We start from the raw sequence: 15,017 nt of genomic DNA, 5'->3' as shown, positions 1-15,017 counted from the left end.
TCTATATAAAAATTTATTGGCAAAAATTTCCTTTTATTATTTGGCAAGATTTTGAGATTTTTCAATTTGACCTGAGATTTTGGGGGGGGGGGGGGTCATGTCCCCTGTGACCCCCACCCTTCGGACCGCGCCTGGATGGACGTTGACATGGTGACATACTTATTTAGTCACTTCAATAAAATAATATTGACGAAATACTTTATATTATGGCAAAACAACATTTGCCGGAACAGCTCGTATTTTTATGTGTTTAATATTCTATTTCATTATTATATGTTTGTATAAGCCATGGTATACTAAAATAAGAACAAATTCGTTTGTCATCTGTATGCCAGCAGTACTTACCTTAGTTTTGAAATAAACAGTAAAACTCTAGATTCTAGATTAACGCGGCCTCTTCATGTTGAATCAATGAATCATATTAACAGACGGCTGATGGTCCAATACAAGGGTTTTTAAATCTTTGATTGTTATTAATTTGATTGTTATTCAGATTCACAATCTCGCTTATCCTATATCCTATATCATGGTTTACCTACCAAAGAGGCTTTTAATAGTAGAGGCTTTTAAATAAGTATTTGATCAAAGCGTCAATGTAATGTGAGATCAACCAATGCCGAATTAATATTTTTTATGAGAGTAGGCCATTTTATTTCCGCCGCCCCATGTATGGCCTCTATGGACTCTGTCGCCCCCCTAGGAAACTGCCGCCCATAGGCCGTGGCCTATTATGGCCTATTTAAAAATCTAGGGCTAGATAGACGTTAGAACAAAATAAAACAAAATGTATAAGAGCCATAACATTCAATTATTCAAGGATAATGGCAACTATTAACGAGGAAAAATAAAATGTAAATCAAAGTAAACAAATCACAGCTGGCGCCGTCAAGGTGACCAGCTCCTTAACGTCTAGTTCCGACAAAAAACCGTTACCTGCCGTACCTGCCGACTGCCAAGGTCGTTGTGTGACCAAATTATTTGCTCATTTTGAGCATCAATTAGCTGTATTATTGTGTTAAATCGATGATGATGATGATTATGAGGATAAATATGATTTTACTGGTACTACTAAATATTGATTCGGAGGTCGGTCTCTAAATGAGATGGTAAAGTTAAGTGAGATTGGTTCCTGAATTCTTGGTCTTTATAATTATTAGAATCTTATAACCCAACCATCTAATAATTAGATGGTGGTGGATAAAAGTACAAGTAAATAAAAATAATAATTAAACTTGAACGCAATGTGGTTTCTAGAAATTATTCGAATAAAATTGATTTGGTCACGCTATTGACAAATATTGAAAGCTTTCTGTAAGTTTTTATAATAATTATAGTAATGGATATTTCTGACTTTTTAATGGATGCTTGTGATTTTCCAGAGTTTTCCGTATGCAATGTCGTGTTGAGATTTTATTAGTATGTAATTAGTTAGTGTAATGAACTGATGAGTGACCGTAGGATAAACTTGTCTATGGCTTTGATACAAACACGTTGATTCAGTATAATATTATGTAGTATACTATACACAGAAATGTAGCATGACTGGAGGTTTAGAATAGATAAGGTTAATGTTTCAAAATTAAAAAATCAAAATCAAATATATTTATTTCCAAATAGGTTAACAAAGTTAACTCTTTTAGAACGTCGTGTCTACATGAGGCCTACCACCGGTTCGGGAACTACCCCGCCGAGAAGAACCGGCATAAGAAACTCGCATGGGGCCACCTTTTATCAAAAAGGTGGAAAATAACAAAGACAGTTTAAACTTTAAACTAATTTACGTTAAGTATGTAAGTACTTATAGTAAGTAAAAATATGGTACATTTATATAGAAGCGACCTATGGTCAGTCAGCTTATTCTTCCCAAGGTGTACTATCATTGAGAAAATCAGTTATCTTATATTAAGCCTTAGCACACAAAGGATCTTTAACAACTTTTTAAAATTTATTAATTGAAAGATTTTGGACGTCGTCTGGGATTTTATTGTATAGGCGTATACATTGATCTTTCAAAGATTTGCTTACTTTGTTGCTTATTGTATTTGATTGATTGTATTTGTTGCCTAAAACTTCATATTCACTGAAGTTCTTTTGGCGCACGGATTCCAATTTTTTACGAGATGCTAAATATCAATTTAGCATCTCGTAAAAAATTGGAATCCGTGTTTTTTTTTTTTTTCAGTTTAGACTTCAGTGTGTCTAATACTTATTATAGTTTATAATAAGTATTAGACACACTGAAGTCTAAACTGAAAAAAATAATTAATTGATATTTAGCATGAAAAGGAATAGATAAACATAAAGAACACATTATCGCATTTATCAAATTAGTTTGACTTTACTACGATAATGAGTTACAAACTTCCCAAAGCTTTCTTTTTGCACTTACAAATGGAAAACTTGTTTCTTAAAATTATTAAAATAACTAATTTTTCAAATAAAGTCAAAGGTCTCTTGTCCCATCGCATCTCTTAAGAATCCATTAAAAAAAGTAAAAAATGAACAGTTTTTAAACGCAAGAGCTGATGAATCGACAAATTTACACTTGACACGTTTCGAGTCGGAGATTAGTTTGACATATGCCAAAATTTACACCTCGTAAACAAAAATGTTTATGAGTTTGAGTATTGTTTTGAGTGGTCCCAATTATCATGAATTTTGTTAGCAATAACCAGTAAGATTATAAATATACTAGTTTTTAAAACCAAAGCGTTATGTCAGTAACAGGTAGAATTTTTTCGTATAAAAAGTAGCTTGTGTTAAACTAGAGCCTAATTTAGAAACATGCAAAACTTGATTAAAATTTGTTCAGTATATTTTATCAATTGGAGAATTACATACACACTTTTTGCTTTTATAATGTAAGTCTGATTTTGTTCAATAAGAAGATATTTTGTATTTTTTTATAATTAAAAACGGCAAAGCAACATTTCTTCCGTTAACCAACTGCCAGTCTCTTAACTGGGTGACTGATTAAAAACATGTTACATGACAGATGAGTGATTGGTGCAGGTAGTTGGAAATCGTAACACGACTTCTTACAACATTAAGGACACGTTTTTCAACTGCAGTTTAATATCATTGAAAGTATAATACATATAATATGAGTAACAGTAGTATTTTTTGTAATTTAGCACCTTAATTTAGTTCGTAAGCAGATGGCGTATCTTATAGCTACATTATTTGGTCGGGCAGCGGGCTATGTCAAATCAATGTCGCCGATGCCGGGATCAGTCGGTTGGACTTGACAATATAAATTAAGCGCTTATTCCACTTATCCTAGCTAGGAAGTCCTAGCTAGGATCCTAAAAAATTTTGTCAAGTGGAATAACATTTAGAAAGCTAGGATCCTAGCTAGGTTAGGTTAGGATCCTAGCCTGAATTTTTAGGATCCTAGCTAGAACTTCCTAGCTAGGATAAGTGGAATAAGCGCTTTATTATAAACTGAACAAGTTACGTCGATCCTTCAATCGGCCTATGCATCAATTTCTCTAATAGTACATACACTCATACAATGTTTAGTCCTTGTTCAAAACGTTAGAAAAGGGGCTTGAGTTTTGACAGAAGAAACATGCAACATTACAACCTTATCATATATTCTGTACATAGTGTGGTTCTTTTGATTTGCAATGAAGATATACCCATTTGGAAAACGTAAACCACGGAAACAAAAATAAACTACCCAGGAAATCACAGTGGGTTATAAAAGTAATGTAAAGCACTAAAACAAATGTTTTATGTGTAACCAATCACACAAAGGGTTGCTCTCTCGTAAAGTTTTTACACTACTTGTCCTAGTATTCGAGAGCCTTATAATTAGGACGGGGTTGTAAAATAGCCATCAAACCAGCTTATGACGAGTGAGGCGTATTAAAACTACCACAAACATACGAATACACATCCAACTGCATAATAAACCTTAGTTCAACGCAATAGGAGTTATATTTATGGGATACGGCGGCAAAATAAGTTGGTTTCCTGGTGGTTAAAGCGTAAAATCCTCTCGGTCCATAAATAACGATTTGTATGACATAGTGCGTTGTTGCAAGAGTTTTTACGACTCAAAACATCGAGTTTTATACGAGAGGTCGTCAGGTGCTTCGTACTCGCTGTAAAAACTCAAACGTATATCATAAACAAATCAAAATATTTAATGAGTCGTAAATTAATATAACACCGTAGTCTGTATACTTATCTTATATCTTTAAACGAACAATTCTTGTATATATATATATATATATATATATATATATATATATATATATATATATATATATATATATATATATATATATATATATCCCGAATCTTGGAATCGGCTCCAACGATTTTCACGAAATTTAGTATATAGGGGGTTTCGGGGGCGATAAATCGATCTACCTAGGAATCATTTTTAGAAAATGTCATTTTATTCGTGTTCTATCGAATACCGAGCGAAGCTCGGTCAAATAGCTAGTTGGTTATTAAATGAACGAGTTCTGTATACATAGCTACTGCATTCCTGTCTTATATCAGACCGAAAGCTTATCTAATATAGATGCGAATTGCAATTTGCAATATAAAGCACGAATTTCAATTTCTTACTGTAGCAACTGTAATATTAGAAATAGTAATATCTTATTTCTTAATTAGAAATGGATTCTATTTTTTTATATAAAAGCTACTATAAAAGCCTTGGCTAAAATAATCACAAGATGTGTCAATGTAGATTGTAGAGCTGTAACTCTTATTAAGTTCAGTCTCAAAAAATGATAAATTCGTAAATGCCCATACAATTTCCAATTTGCATAAATTGTCTGATATTCCATTGCGTCATCTCTTTGGCTCCGGAATGGCACGGATAAGGGTAAATCCGTACTTTTGGTACCATGCCGTGCGTTGCGACTTGCGTCGTTGGCATAATGCCTGCCAAAATTACGTTGTGGCGACGCATCAACACAATAAAATACAGGCAGCGCAACGCGTCAATGATTCTCCCACTGCGTCTCCTGAGTCCTGTAGGCCTACTACGAAAACGTTTTGAGACTTAAACAATCGGATATGTATGCCGCGTCCTCTTCTAACAACGTAATTTCTCGTTTGTTAGAGCAGGACGCTGCATTCTCGTACGATTGTTTGAGTCTCAAAACGGTTTCGTGGTACGGCCACTGACTCCTGTCTGTCACTCCATCAGAATACCAATGACAACGAAACGCATCAATGTAGCATATTATGGCATATTAATATAAAAATACGAATGTTATATTGCGTCCTCCACGTTGACCTTTGAATGACCAACCCATGTCGATAGACCATCTCAATAAGGTGGCAATCATATTCACTCATCATGGTCCTACGTAGAGACGTCGTTGCGACAAAGCAACGGAGCGATGTGACTTCACCCCAATGTGACTGACAATATGGCGGTGACCACGTGCGATGGTCACGACGGTCACTCACGACTCACGACACGACCCAGGTGTGACTCTGTACCCAGGTATTTGAAAGTCAGGGACTTAAGCTCTGCTGTGGCCGCTGGGCGATGTATGATGACGATACAATTGAGTAAAAGCTTAAGTTTACAGAATATCGTAACTGTAAACTTAAGCTTTTACTCAATTTTAGCCTAAAAGAACCAACCAATTTTAGGAATAATTCAGATTGATCGAACAAAATAATTAATTAATCACAATATGTAAGTATTACTAAAAACTCAGAATATTACTAAAAAAGTTGTAATGACAAAAAGTCCATCATACTGTATTTTCTGTCACACTCTTCATTAAATTACAACTTAGTTAGATATACTTACATTAAATATCTCTGAAACATACGTAAGAGATTCATAAATGGGGTCCTATTGAATTGAAGATGTTATCATGCGCCGTAGACCGTAACACGGTGTCTTCGTGCTTAGCTTTCCCTCGGTCAAGCTTCTTGAACCAACTTTTCGAGTGTTGGACTCTTATCAAAGTAACATCAAATGAAATCAGAGCAGCCATAGAGCAGATCCAACAAACGTCAGAACTCAGAATTCCCATGACTCCGGAGTTGACAGAGGTCGCACAGGGCCGGAAACATTGTTATGTGCATTTTAACTTGTGCATTATAGCTAGCTGTTGCCACTTGCCCGCGACTCCGTCCGCGTGGACTTCAGATTACAGCGCGCGGTGTTTAGCCCGTTTCCGTAGCCTACTGCATTACTTTAAAGTTTTCTCAAAATCCATATTATTATAATAAACGAAATTAGTGTCAAATTTCAAAGCTTCGTAAAACCTTTGAAAATGAGTCTTGTCTCTATTATTGGGATTATTGTCACAGAGGCTAGGACAAAAATCCAAATAATAGAGACAAGTATTGATTGTTTGTCGTTGGAACGCGACATTTAAATGCGCGGGCGCAGGTCGGAGGTTGGGGCCATGAGCTTTATCAAATTGCAAATTGCCAGCTGGGTAACGTTGTCATAACAACGCTATCGACGGATTGTGCTCACACGGAAACGAGAGGCAGTCCATACTAATATTATAATATTATGTCTGTCTGATATCTCATCAGTCGTCACGCCCAAACCGCTGAGCCGATTTTGCTGAAATTTGTTATAGAGATACTTTGAGTCCCGGAAAAGGACATAGGATATTTTTTACCCCTAAAAAATGTACGGTTCCCGCACGAAAAACGAATTTTGGCGCAAAGGAGTTGCGGACATCATCTAGTGTTTAATAATTCCGTCTTTTTCCTACATCCTGTGTTGAAAAAGGTTTAATTGTTAAGTTTCGAACACTGGCTGTTACGACTTTAACCTGCCCTTATATAAATATGGCTTTCTTTATCATCATTTCCTATCCTACATCCTGTTTTTAATAAAGAAGTACAATGGGTTTTTTTTAATTAATATAATATTATATCCAACACACTTTTAAAAATAAAAAAATGAAATTTTTTAAATTTCGAACATTGGCATTTGGCACAGATTCACATAAACAGCTACCACGTGGACATTGACCCTTTCGCTTACTTTCGGTTTTGCCCAGCCAAACTTTGTAACTAAGCTTTCTTTATTAACTTTGAAGGGGTAGGTACCATTATATTTAACGTTTAATTAAACTAGACTGTTTTGTTGTTATGTTTATGAATATCGATCATTCACGCTTGTAATAACTCTGCGGTTGGGCGTATTATCTTATCGACAACATGACCAAACGGTTACCGGCCACACATATTTTTAATCGATTCATTACTCAGTAAAGTAATTCCTAAATTATTCAATATAAAATACTAATTTTAACTGTTTCCTAGGAAATTTATTAAAATTTACTATTTATGTAAGCTACTGTTAAACTCAATATTATCCGCAACGTTTCGTTACTCCGAATCGCTTATTAACAATATGTCCTTACCAACAACGATCTTACCAAGGACTAACTAAGCTATCTCCGTCTCAATTTTTTTCTCAATCGTTTCACGGTTTAAGCGTAAAGAGATCTATCTATTAGACAGACTCTCAGACAAAGAAACAGACAGACAGATAAACAGGCCGACTGACAGATAGACAGATAGACTTTCGCATTCTTAATAATAAAAATAGCTCCCACACCGGTTTCGGTGACGGTGGCCGATTTCATTGAAACCAGGAAGGAGTACTACGCAGTAATTTATAGTGCCCAAGTGTGTGCGCAGTACACAGGAGCACTCTCTATTCCTTTCACTCTCATAACCCAGTGGGACGGAAGACCGACACGACTGGCGAGAGATCAGGCGCAGGACCGACTTTTTACATGCCCATCCGACGCATGGATCAGCTTACTTGTCAGACAATCAGGTGATCAGCCTGCATTGTCCTAACCAAACTTGGAAATAACATGTTTCCAACGCGAGATTCGAACCCACGACCTCCGGAGTCGAGAGCCACGCTCTAACTACTAGACCACGGAGGCGTTCATTCTTAATGTAAGCATATATAACTTCGCTAATATATTGATCACTAATATACTGATCGAAGATAATTATATAAGTATAGATTATTCCTACATAATGGTTTCGTCATCCACATTCACCAGCCCAAAACAAGGGAACAGACTCAGTTTACACAAGAAACAGGACGTCTGGCGCACGTGGCTTTCCCCAGACCCAACAGTAACCAGACAGCACTATTTATACCACGTGGTCTTCACGTGATACTTCACACACGTGGTTGCACGTGCACACGATGACAACTAGAAAGTCGTACCTATATGTGTGCTCCACATAAAGTAAGAATAAAGCCCCCGAAATTTTCCAGGAGTGAGCGGACTGCTGATAATGAATATTGGCTAAGAATCACTCTCGATAATGTCACCTTTCAAACAAGAAAATTGATTCTTACTTGATAATACTAAGACGTAATAATGAATACTCGTACAAGTCACAACTGCTGAATCGATTTTAATCATTTTTTCAGTGGCTTTAAATTTTATCCCCGATGCGAAGCCGGGCCGGGTCGCTAGTAAATAAGGAAAGCTTCCTTCCCAAATCGACCTCGTTTTGAAACTGATTAAAAAGTCGTAAAAGTTAACGAACACATAGGTGAGGATGAACCATTATATCTAATTATAAGCTATTTGTCAACCTTGATGTCGGTCAACTGTCGGCGAGTCGGCGAGTGTCGGCGACATCAAAGACTCGCCGTCATTGTGTCTATTTCGTGGCTTATCGTATTCTACACCCCACGCGAATACGTGACGAAGATGTTAAAGTTAAAGCTGGGATACACGCGCTTGAATTCCGGAGCTACGGAAAAATGGCAGTAGACAGTAGTCACCAAGGAAATAGAATTTAATATTATTACTGCAACGTTTTCTCTCAATGAACGTCAAGATGACCGAGAGGCCTATGTCAAGCAGTGGACGACGAGGCTGATATGATGATGATGACTGCAACGTTTTCATGCTAGAAGCAGCACCAGCATGGACAGTAAACAAAACTTGAGAGGTGTCTAGGGACACCCGAATGGAACGAAGTTATTTCTTATGTTCAAAAAACCTGTATACATATTACATATACTGAGTGTAAAACATCTATTGACGCCCAGGAATACTATCAACGCCCTCTGCCCCTACTATGCAGGTACTAATAATAAGAAACTTCGTTCCAAAAAGTTTTGTTCGACGTTTGACAACGTTTCTGTCAATATTCTGATATTATGACGTGTGCAACATGTCGGATTTTTGTAGGACTATCTGTATATTATGTGCTAGTAGCCCTCTGCTCCGACCTTTGAGTAATGCACGGCACGGAATTTGTGCTGCAAGTTACAATATTGTCGAAAATCGAATGTAAAGATAATGGCCATGTCAAAACAATTCGACCCGCGAGTTGTTGTTTTTCAGCTCTATTTTATGATGTAGAGTTAAGAGTGTGGTCCCAGCCTAAAACTGAAGATTGCGAATTGATTCTTGTGATAGGCTAAGAGAAAGCTCGTTGAGATAATACCTGCATTTCGAAGCGATTATCATTTGTTCGCGATTCGCGCTTGTCTATAAGCTACAAACTACAGTTTAATCATTGCATAGAGACAGAGGTGATGAAGATGTTAAAGTAATGTTTCAAGTTGCGACACGTCTTCAGTGGAAGAGTAAACTGGTTAGAGAAGTTCTAACGCCCTGCTTATTATAAACATGTTAAAACCATGGTGTCGTATTGAACTATACGGACTTCTGCCTGCAGCTAACACTCAAGTAACGATGAACTGCGGGGCTAAAATGGTCGCTTTGAAGAATCATGATATGAATCATAGTATGATTCATTTTTCTAAAATCGCAAATGCAACTCTGCTTGCAATTCATTTCTGTATTTTTGTACTGATGTGACAATTTTGTCAGTTTGACAGTTCTGACAATTCATTTGCTGAATTGATTGAGAGGAATTGTTGACCATTTTAGCCCCGCTTCACAGTTGATTCACAGAATACGTCACGATTATAAAGTTAAAGAGTATGTTCGGTTTGATCGTCTGGTATGAGGAATGAAAATGTAGTAATGTGAACTTGTAAACCATGAGCAAATGGAGTGACGACGTTTATTACACCGATATTACATTAAAAGTATTACGAAGAAGAAAAATGAAATGTTGGATAAAAAGTAAAAGAGATGTATCGAAAAAATTGATTCATAGACAGACCAACGTTATTTGTACAGTACTCAGTTCATGTCAATTCATTGTTGGCTGGGTTTGATGTAACGCGACTAAACTACGTAGGTCCTGACTCCTGCCTGGGAATCAACTTCTCTGAATATACAACTAGTCTCTGTAATAATTAAGGACACAAGTGTTAACTCCTTAACAGTTTGCAAAAAAAAAATAGTAATTAACTATATGGCGTAACAGTAATCAAAGAGTGAGTTGTGTGTGAGATGAATCTGGGCAGCACGTGGCATGTCGCCAGGCCAGACAGACAGAGGCCTGTGTTGGCCTGCCATATGACCGACACATGCCCGCCTTATCGACACATGGCCTGCATACTGCAACGTCAAAACATGTGAAAATAGTCTGTAGATAAGCTTCAAACAGTAGCTAGCTAGTAGGTACAGTAGTCCGTAACAAGGAGGGATTCAGAGTACTAAGGGTTTACTATTTTTTTTTTTTTTATGATATAAAGGGGGCAAACGAGCAAACGGGTCACCTGATGGAAAGCAACTTCCGTCGCCCATGGACACTCGCAGCATCAGAAGAGCTGCAAGTGCGTTGCCGGCCTTTTAAGAGGGAACAGGGTAATAGGGGAGGGTAAGGAAGGAAAGGGAAGGGAATAGGGGAGGGTAGAGAAGGGAAGGGAATAGGGGAGGGTAGGGAAGGGAATAGGGTAGGGGATTGGGCCTCCGGTAAACTCACTCACTCGGCGAAACACAGCTCAAGCGCTGTTTCACGCCGGTTTTCTGTGAGAACGTGGTATTTCTCCGGTCGCGCCGGCCCATTCGTGCCGAAGCATGGCTCTCCCACTTATTGCTATAAGCAACTTGGTTTAGAGTTCGCGGGCTGTCGACAGAATTTTTCAGTCGCGGGGCCCAAGATTCGCGTATTTTGATAATAAATAAATTATTATTTAATCTATACTGTAAAGTCTACTTTCCTACTTTGACCGTACTGGAAAACAATCAAGTTTTCTGGAAGGAGAAACACTGCATTTCTCGTATGCTAGCTATAAACAGTATAAAGAGTTGAAAAACAAGCTCACACTCTGGAGCAAAATTTTCTCTTACACTTATTATTAACGTATTGTCAAAAGTGAAGAAATTTGATTTGAGGCTTTTGTTGTGAGGTCAAGTATATGATCGTTGACCTTTATTGCGTGATCTAAACTCCGATTTTTAATTCAAGATCAAAAAAGCTACTACAGTACGTCACTGTCAAAGGTGTCAAAGTGACATAAATATCATTGTCAAGTGAATATTTCAGGTTTCGCCAACCTTTTTGCAATATGTTACTTTATTTATTATTGGCATTACTGGTCAACATAATAATTAAACAAGGTTTTTGTCAAATAATCCTTATTGATACAAGCTTTTATATTAATATTTATGGTTTTTACTAGAACCCAGATGACACTCTTACATCTTAGTCTAAATAGGACGTCTTTTATGTTTGAATAACATTAGTCCCTCTCACACTTACATAGTTTACAGTATAGGACAAATACTGCTGTAAAACATAATATAAGATGATTTTATCATTTTAATATTAAGGATAACAAGACAGGACAAACAATATCATGGTGTCATGGCCGAAAAAAATGGCAGCGATAAGATAACAACCATAAAGCGAGCTACACACATTTTTTCTGCTATTTTGTAAATTAGGTACCTACATGTTTATTTAAATTATAATGTAAGTATGTTACTTTAGCCTGTAAACTATTGCACCAAATGTTATGAATACCTGAAGTGATACCAGTAAAATACCAGGTATACTACCAAAAATTACCGATGTTTAAGATTTTATTACGGCGTTTTGTATTTATGTAAAATAAAATTAAGTCAGATTACTTATTTAAATCATCTGACTAAAATTATTAATAATTAAATTATCTAAGCCTTGTTTTTTAGAAAAAAGGAATATACTACTGCACAAATATTTTATTGCAGTGGCAATATTGTAGTAGTTTTTTTGATCTTGAATTAAAAATCGGAGTTTAATGTGTATAAGATTTGCCGACGTTAGTGAGTAGTCGGCTTACGGCTAGTCAACAATACTCACTAACGTCGGGCTGGAAAGTACAGATAATATTCATAATACAAAGATTCTGACTACTTATGAGGTTATGACATAATATAATAAAATAATGAAGAGTGAAGACAATACAGTGTCCCATCGAGTCTTATGGTTTCGCACAGCTCGTATGCAAAGGACAATCGTCCGCCGGAAATCACGATTATTTAGCAATGGCGGATCATTTATATTCAAATCATAGCGAAACACCAGACTGGCCGACGACATGGGCCTCTATTGTCATAGGAAAATAGAGGTAATAATATTCGAGCTATATTTTCATCGAAGATTCGAGGATATACTGTAGTTAGTCTTTGAATACTTACTCGCTGTTCGAACAGATTACAGAATACAGACTTACGAGTTCGAACAGAATTCCAACAGAAAGCTCGAAAAACTAACATAGATTTATACGTGGGAGAGCCATGCTTCGGCATGAATAGGCCGGCTCGACCGGAGAAATACCACGTTCTCACAGAAAACCGGCGTGAAACAGCGCTTGCGCTCACGTGAGTGAGTGAGTTTACTGGAGGCCCAATCCCCTACCCTATTCCCTTCCTTACCCTCCCCTATTCCCTTCCCTTCCCTTCCCATCCCTACCCTCCCCTATTACCCTATGCCCTCTTAAAAGGCCGGCAACGCACCTGCAGCTCTTCTGATGCTGCGAGTGTCCATGGGCGACGGAAGTTGCTTTCCATCAGGTGACCTGTTTGCTTGTTTGCCCCCTTATTAGTTATTTCATTTAAAAAAAAAGATTATGAACATCTACTCGCGGATTCAATAGAATACTTTTTATTCGACCTAGAGGACGAGAAAAGTGGTAAAAAATGAGTGAAACTTCCAATATTTTACAATTCTATTCTAAACAACTTTTCTTCCATTTCACCAAGATTTCCATTACATTTTGTATGGTTGAAGACCATGTTTACCACCTTATTCCTCAGCAATAAAACTCATATTATGTTGTACACTCGATCAGTCTTGGACTGTACTTGGACCAGTTCCAGTAATTCCAAGACAATTTTTTTAGGTCATATTCAGAATTTCTTTCAAAAAGCCGACATCTGCTGGGCATATTATTTTGATCATTTGGTCCAAAACTGAGTAACAAGGGTTTTTTCAGAGGACTTATTTTATTTGTGACAAGCATTTGCGCGGCAGATGAGTACTTTCCCAGGTTACCATTGTTTTGGCTCGCATGTGACGCTTACAAAGTTTAAATATGTCTCTAATATAATACCATATTAATTTTAAACCAAGTTGAAAGTAAATGGAGGAGGTAAAAATTTAGGCTCGTCTTACAACGTCACCAGGCAATGCGATAAATGGAAAACAAATTGGAAATGGCAGCCCGACGCGTGAAGTCTGTAAATTCAATCTTTATAATATTATATTTGTATACCTTTGATTTTGAATAAGTTATTTTAAAATGCCTGACATCGCATCGCGTTGTCGTGTTAGAATCTGAACTGACCCTTAAGGTGTTCTACGCCATTAAAAAGCAGTGGCGGCATGCCGCATGGGTCGCTAGACCAGTCGGTAGAAAATGAAACCTTATAGCCTATGTATGTATTATGTAAATTGTAAAGTGGCAAAGTGGCAGTTTATTAGAATTTTTGTCGGTCGCGGTCGCTTGAGGGCCTTGCGGCAAACATCGGAAAGTCACCTTAAGTCTTACCGTAAGACTCTTACGGTCTACGAATAATAAAAACTAAGGAAACGTAACTCCCATACTTCAACCGTTTTAAATTTGGCTCCTTTTCGAACACTAAAATATGACAATTCAGATTTTCGCCAAGGTCGTATCCCAGGTAACGTATCATAATATTGCGCGCCGGACGACAGCCTGCGCGGTTATTGTCATTGTCATAGTTATGAAACAAATAATTGTCAAAAGCGGATAGTATTATGCAGTATACACCAAGCACATCTACTATCACGAAGAAACGAGCACATAATTATTATTTTAAAATCACACATTTTCCTCTGATACTGACATTGATAATAATTATGATATACATGTAATACCTAATCATGAACAAACCTTGTACGACTCGGGCGAATCTAAAACTGTCCGAGCACCTAGAGAAGACGTTTTCAGATTACAAAAATCTATGTGCTAAATTATTACAGAATTGAAATTAAAAACTTGCGTAAATTTTGTACAGTTTATAACTCACAATTAATATAATATTTTAATGACAGTTAGCAGTTTTTTATTTTTGTTCATTTACAATATTAAAGGAAATAAGTACTCATTTGTTTTTGTGGAATGAACGTAATTTTTCGATTTAAGATTTTGATACGTGGGAGAGCCATACTTCGGCACGAATGGGCCGGCTGGAGAAATACCACGTTCTCACAGAAAACCGGCGTGAAACAGCGCTTGCGTTGTGTTTCGCCGAGTGCATATATGATAATATATGCATGTATTCGGGTCACATTTTGTAGCCTTTTGGTGCACTTTTTTTGACGGAGTTACTCTTCCTTAGTTTTTATTATTCGTAGCTTAAGGTGGCTTTCGGATCTTTGCCGCGAGCGACCGCGACCGACGAAAATTCAAACGAAATGCCACTTTATGACATAGGCGATAGGTTTCATTTTACTCTACCAACTAGCTTTTACGCCGTCGCCGGCGGCAGCGTGGGTCGCCACTAAAATGTCAGTAGATAATGACACTTATATTCTATGTCATAAAGAAGCATTTTATTTGAATTTTCACCGGTAGCGGTCGCTCGCGGCAAAGATCCGAAAGCCACCTTTACGGTCAATTCAGACCGCAACCCGACGCGTAGATGCAT

Source organism: Aricia agestis, chromosome Z (assembly GCF_905147365.1).
Source record: "Aricia agestis chromosome Z, ilAriAges1.1, whole genome shotgun sequence".
Taxonomy (NCBI): Eukaryota; Metazoa; Arthropoda; class Insecta; order Lepidoptera; family Lycaenidae; genus Aricia; species Aricia agestis.
Note: the sequence above shows the minus strand (reverse complement) of the source record.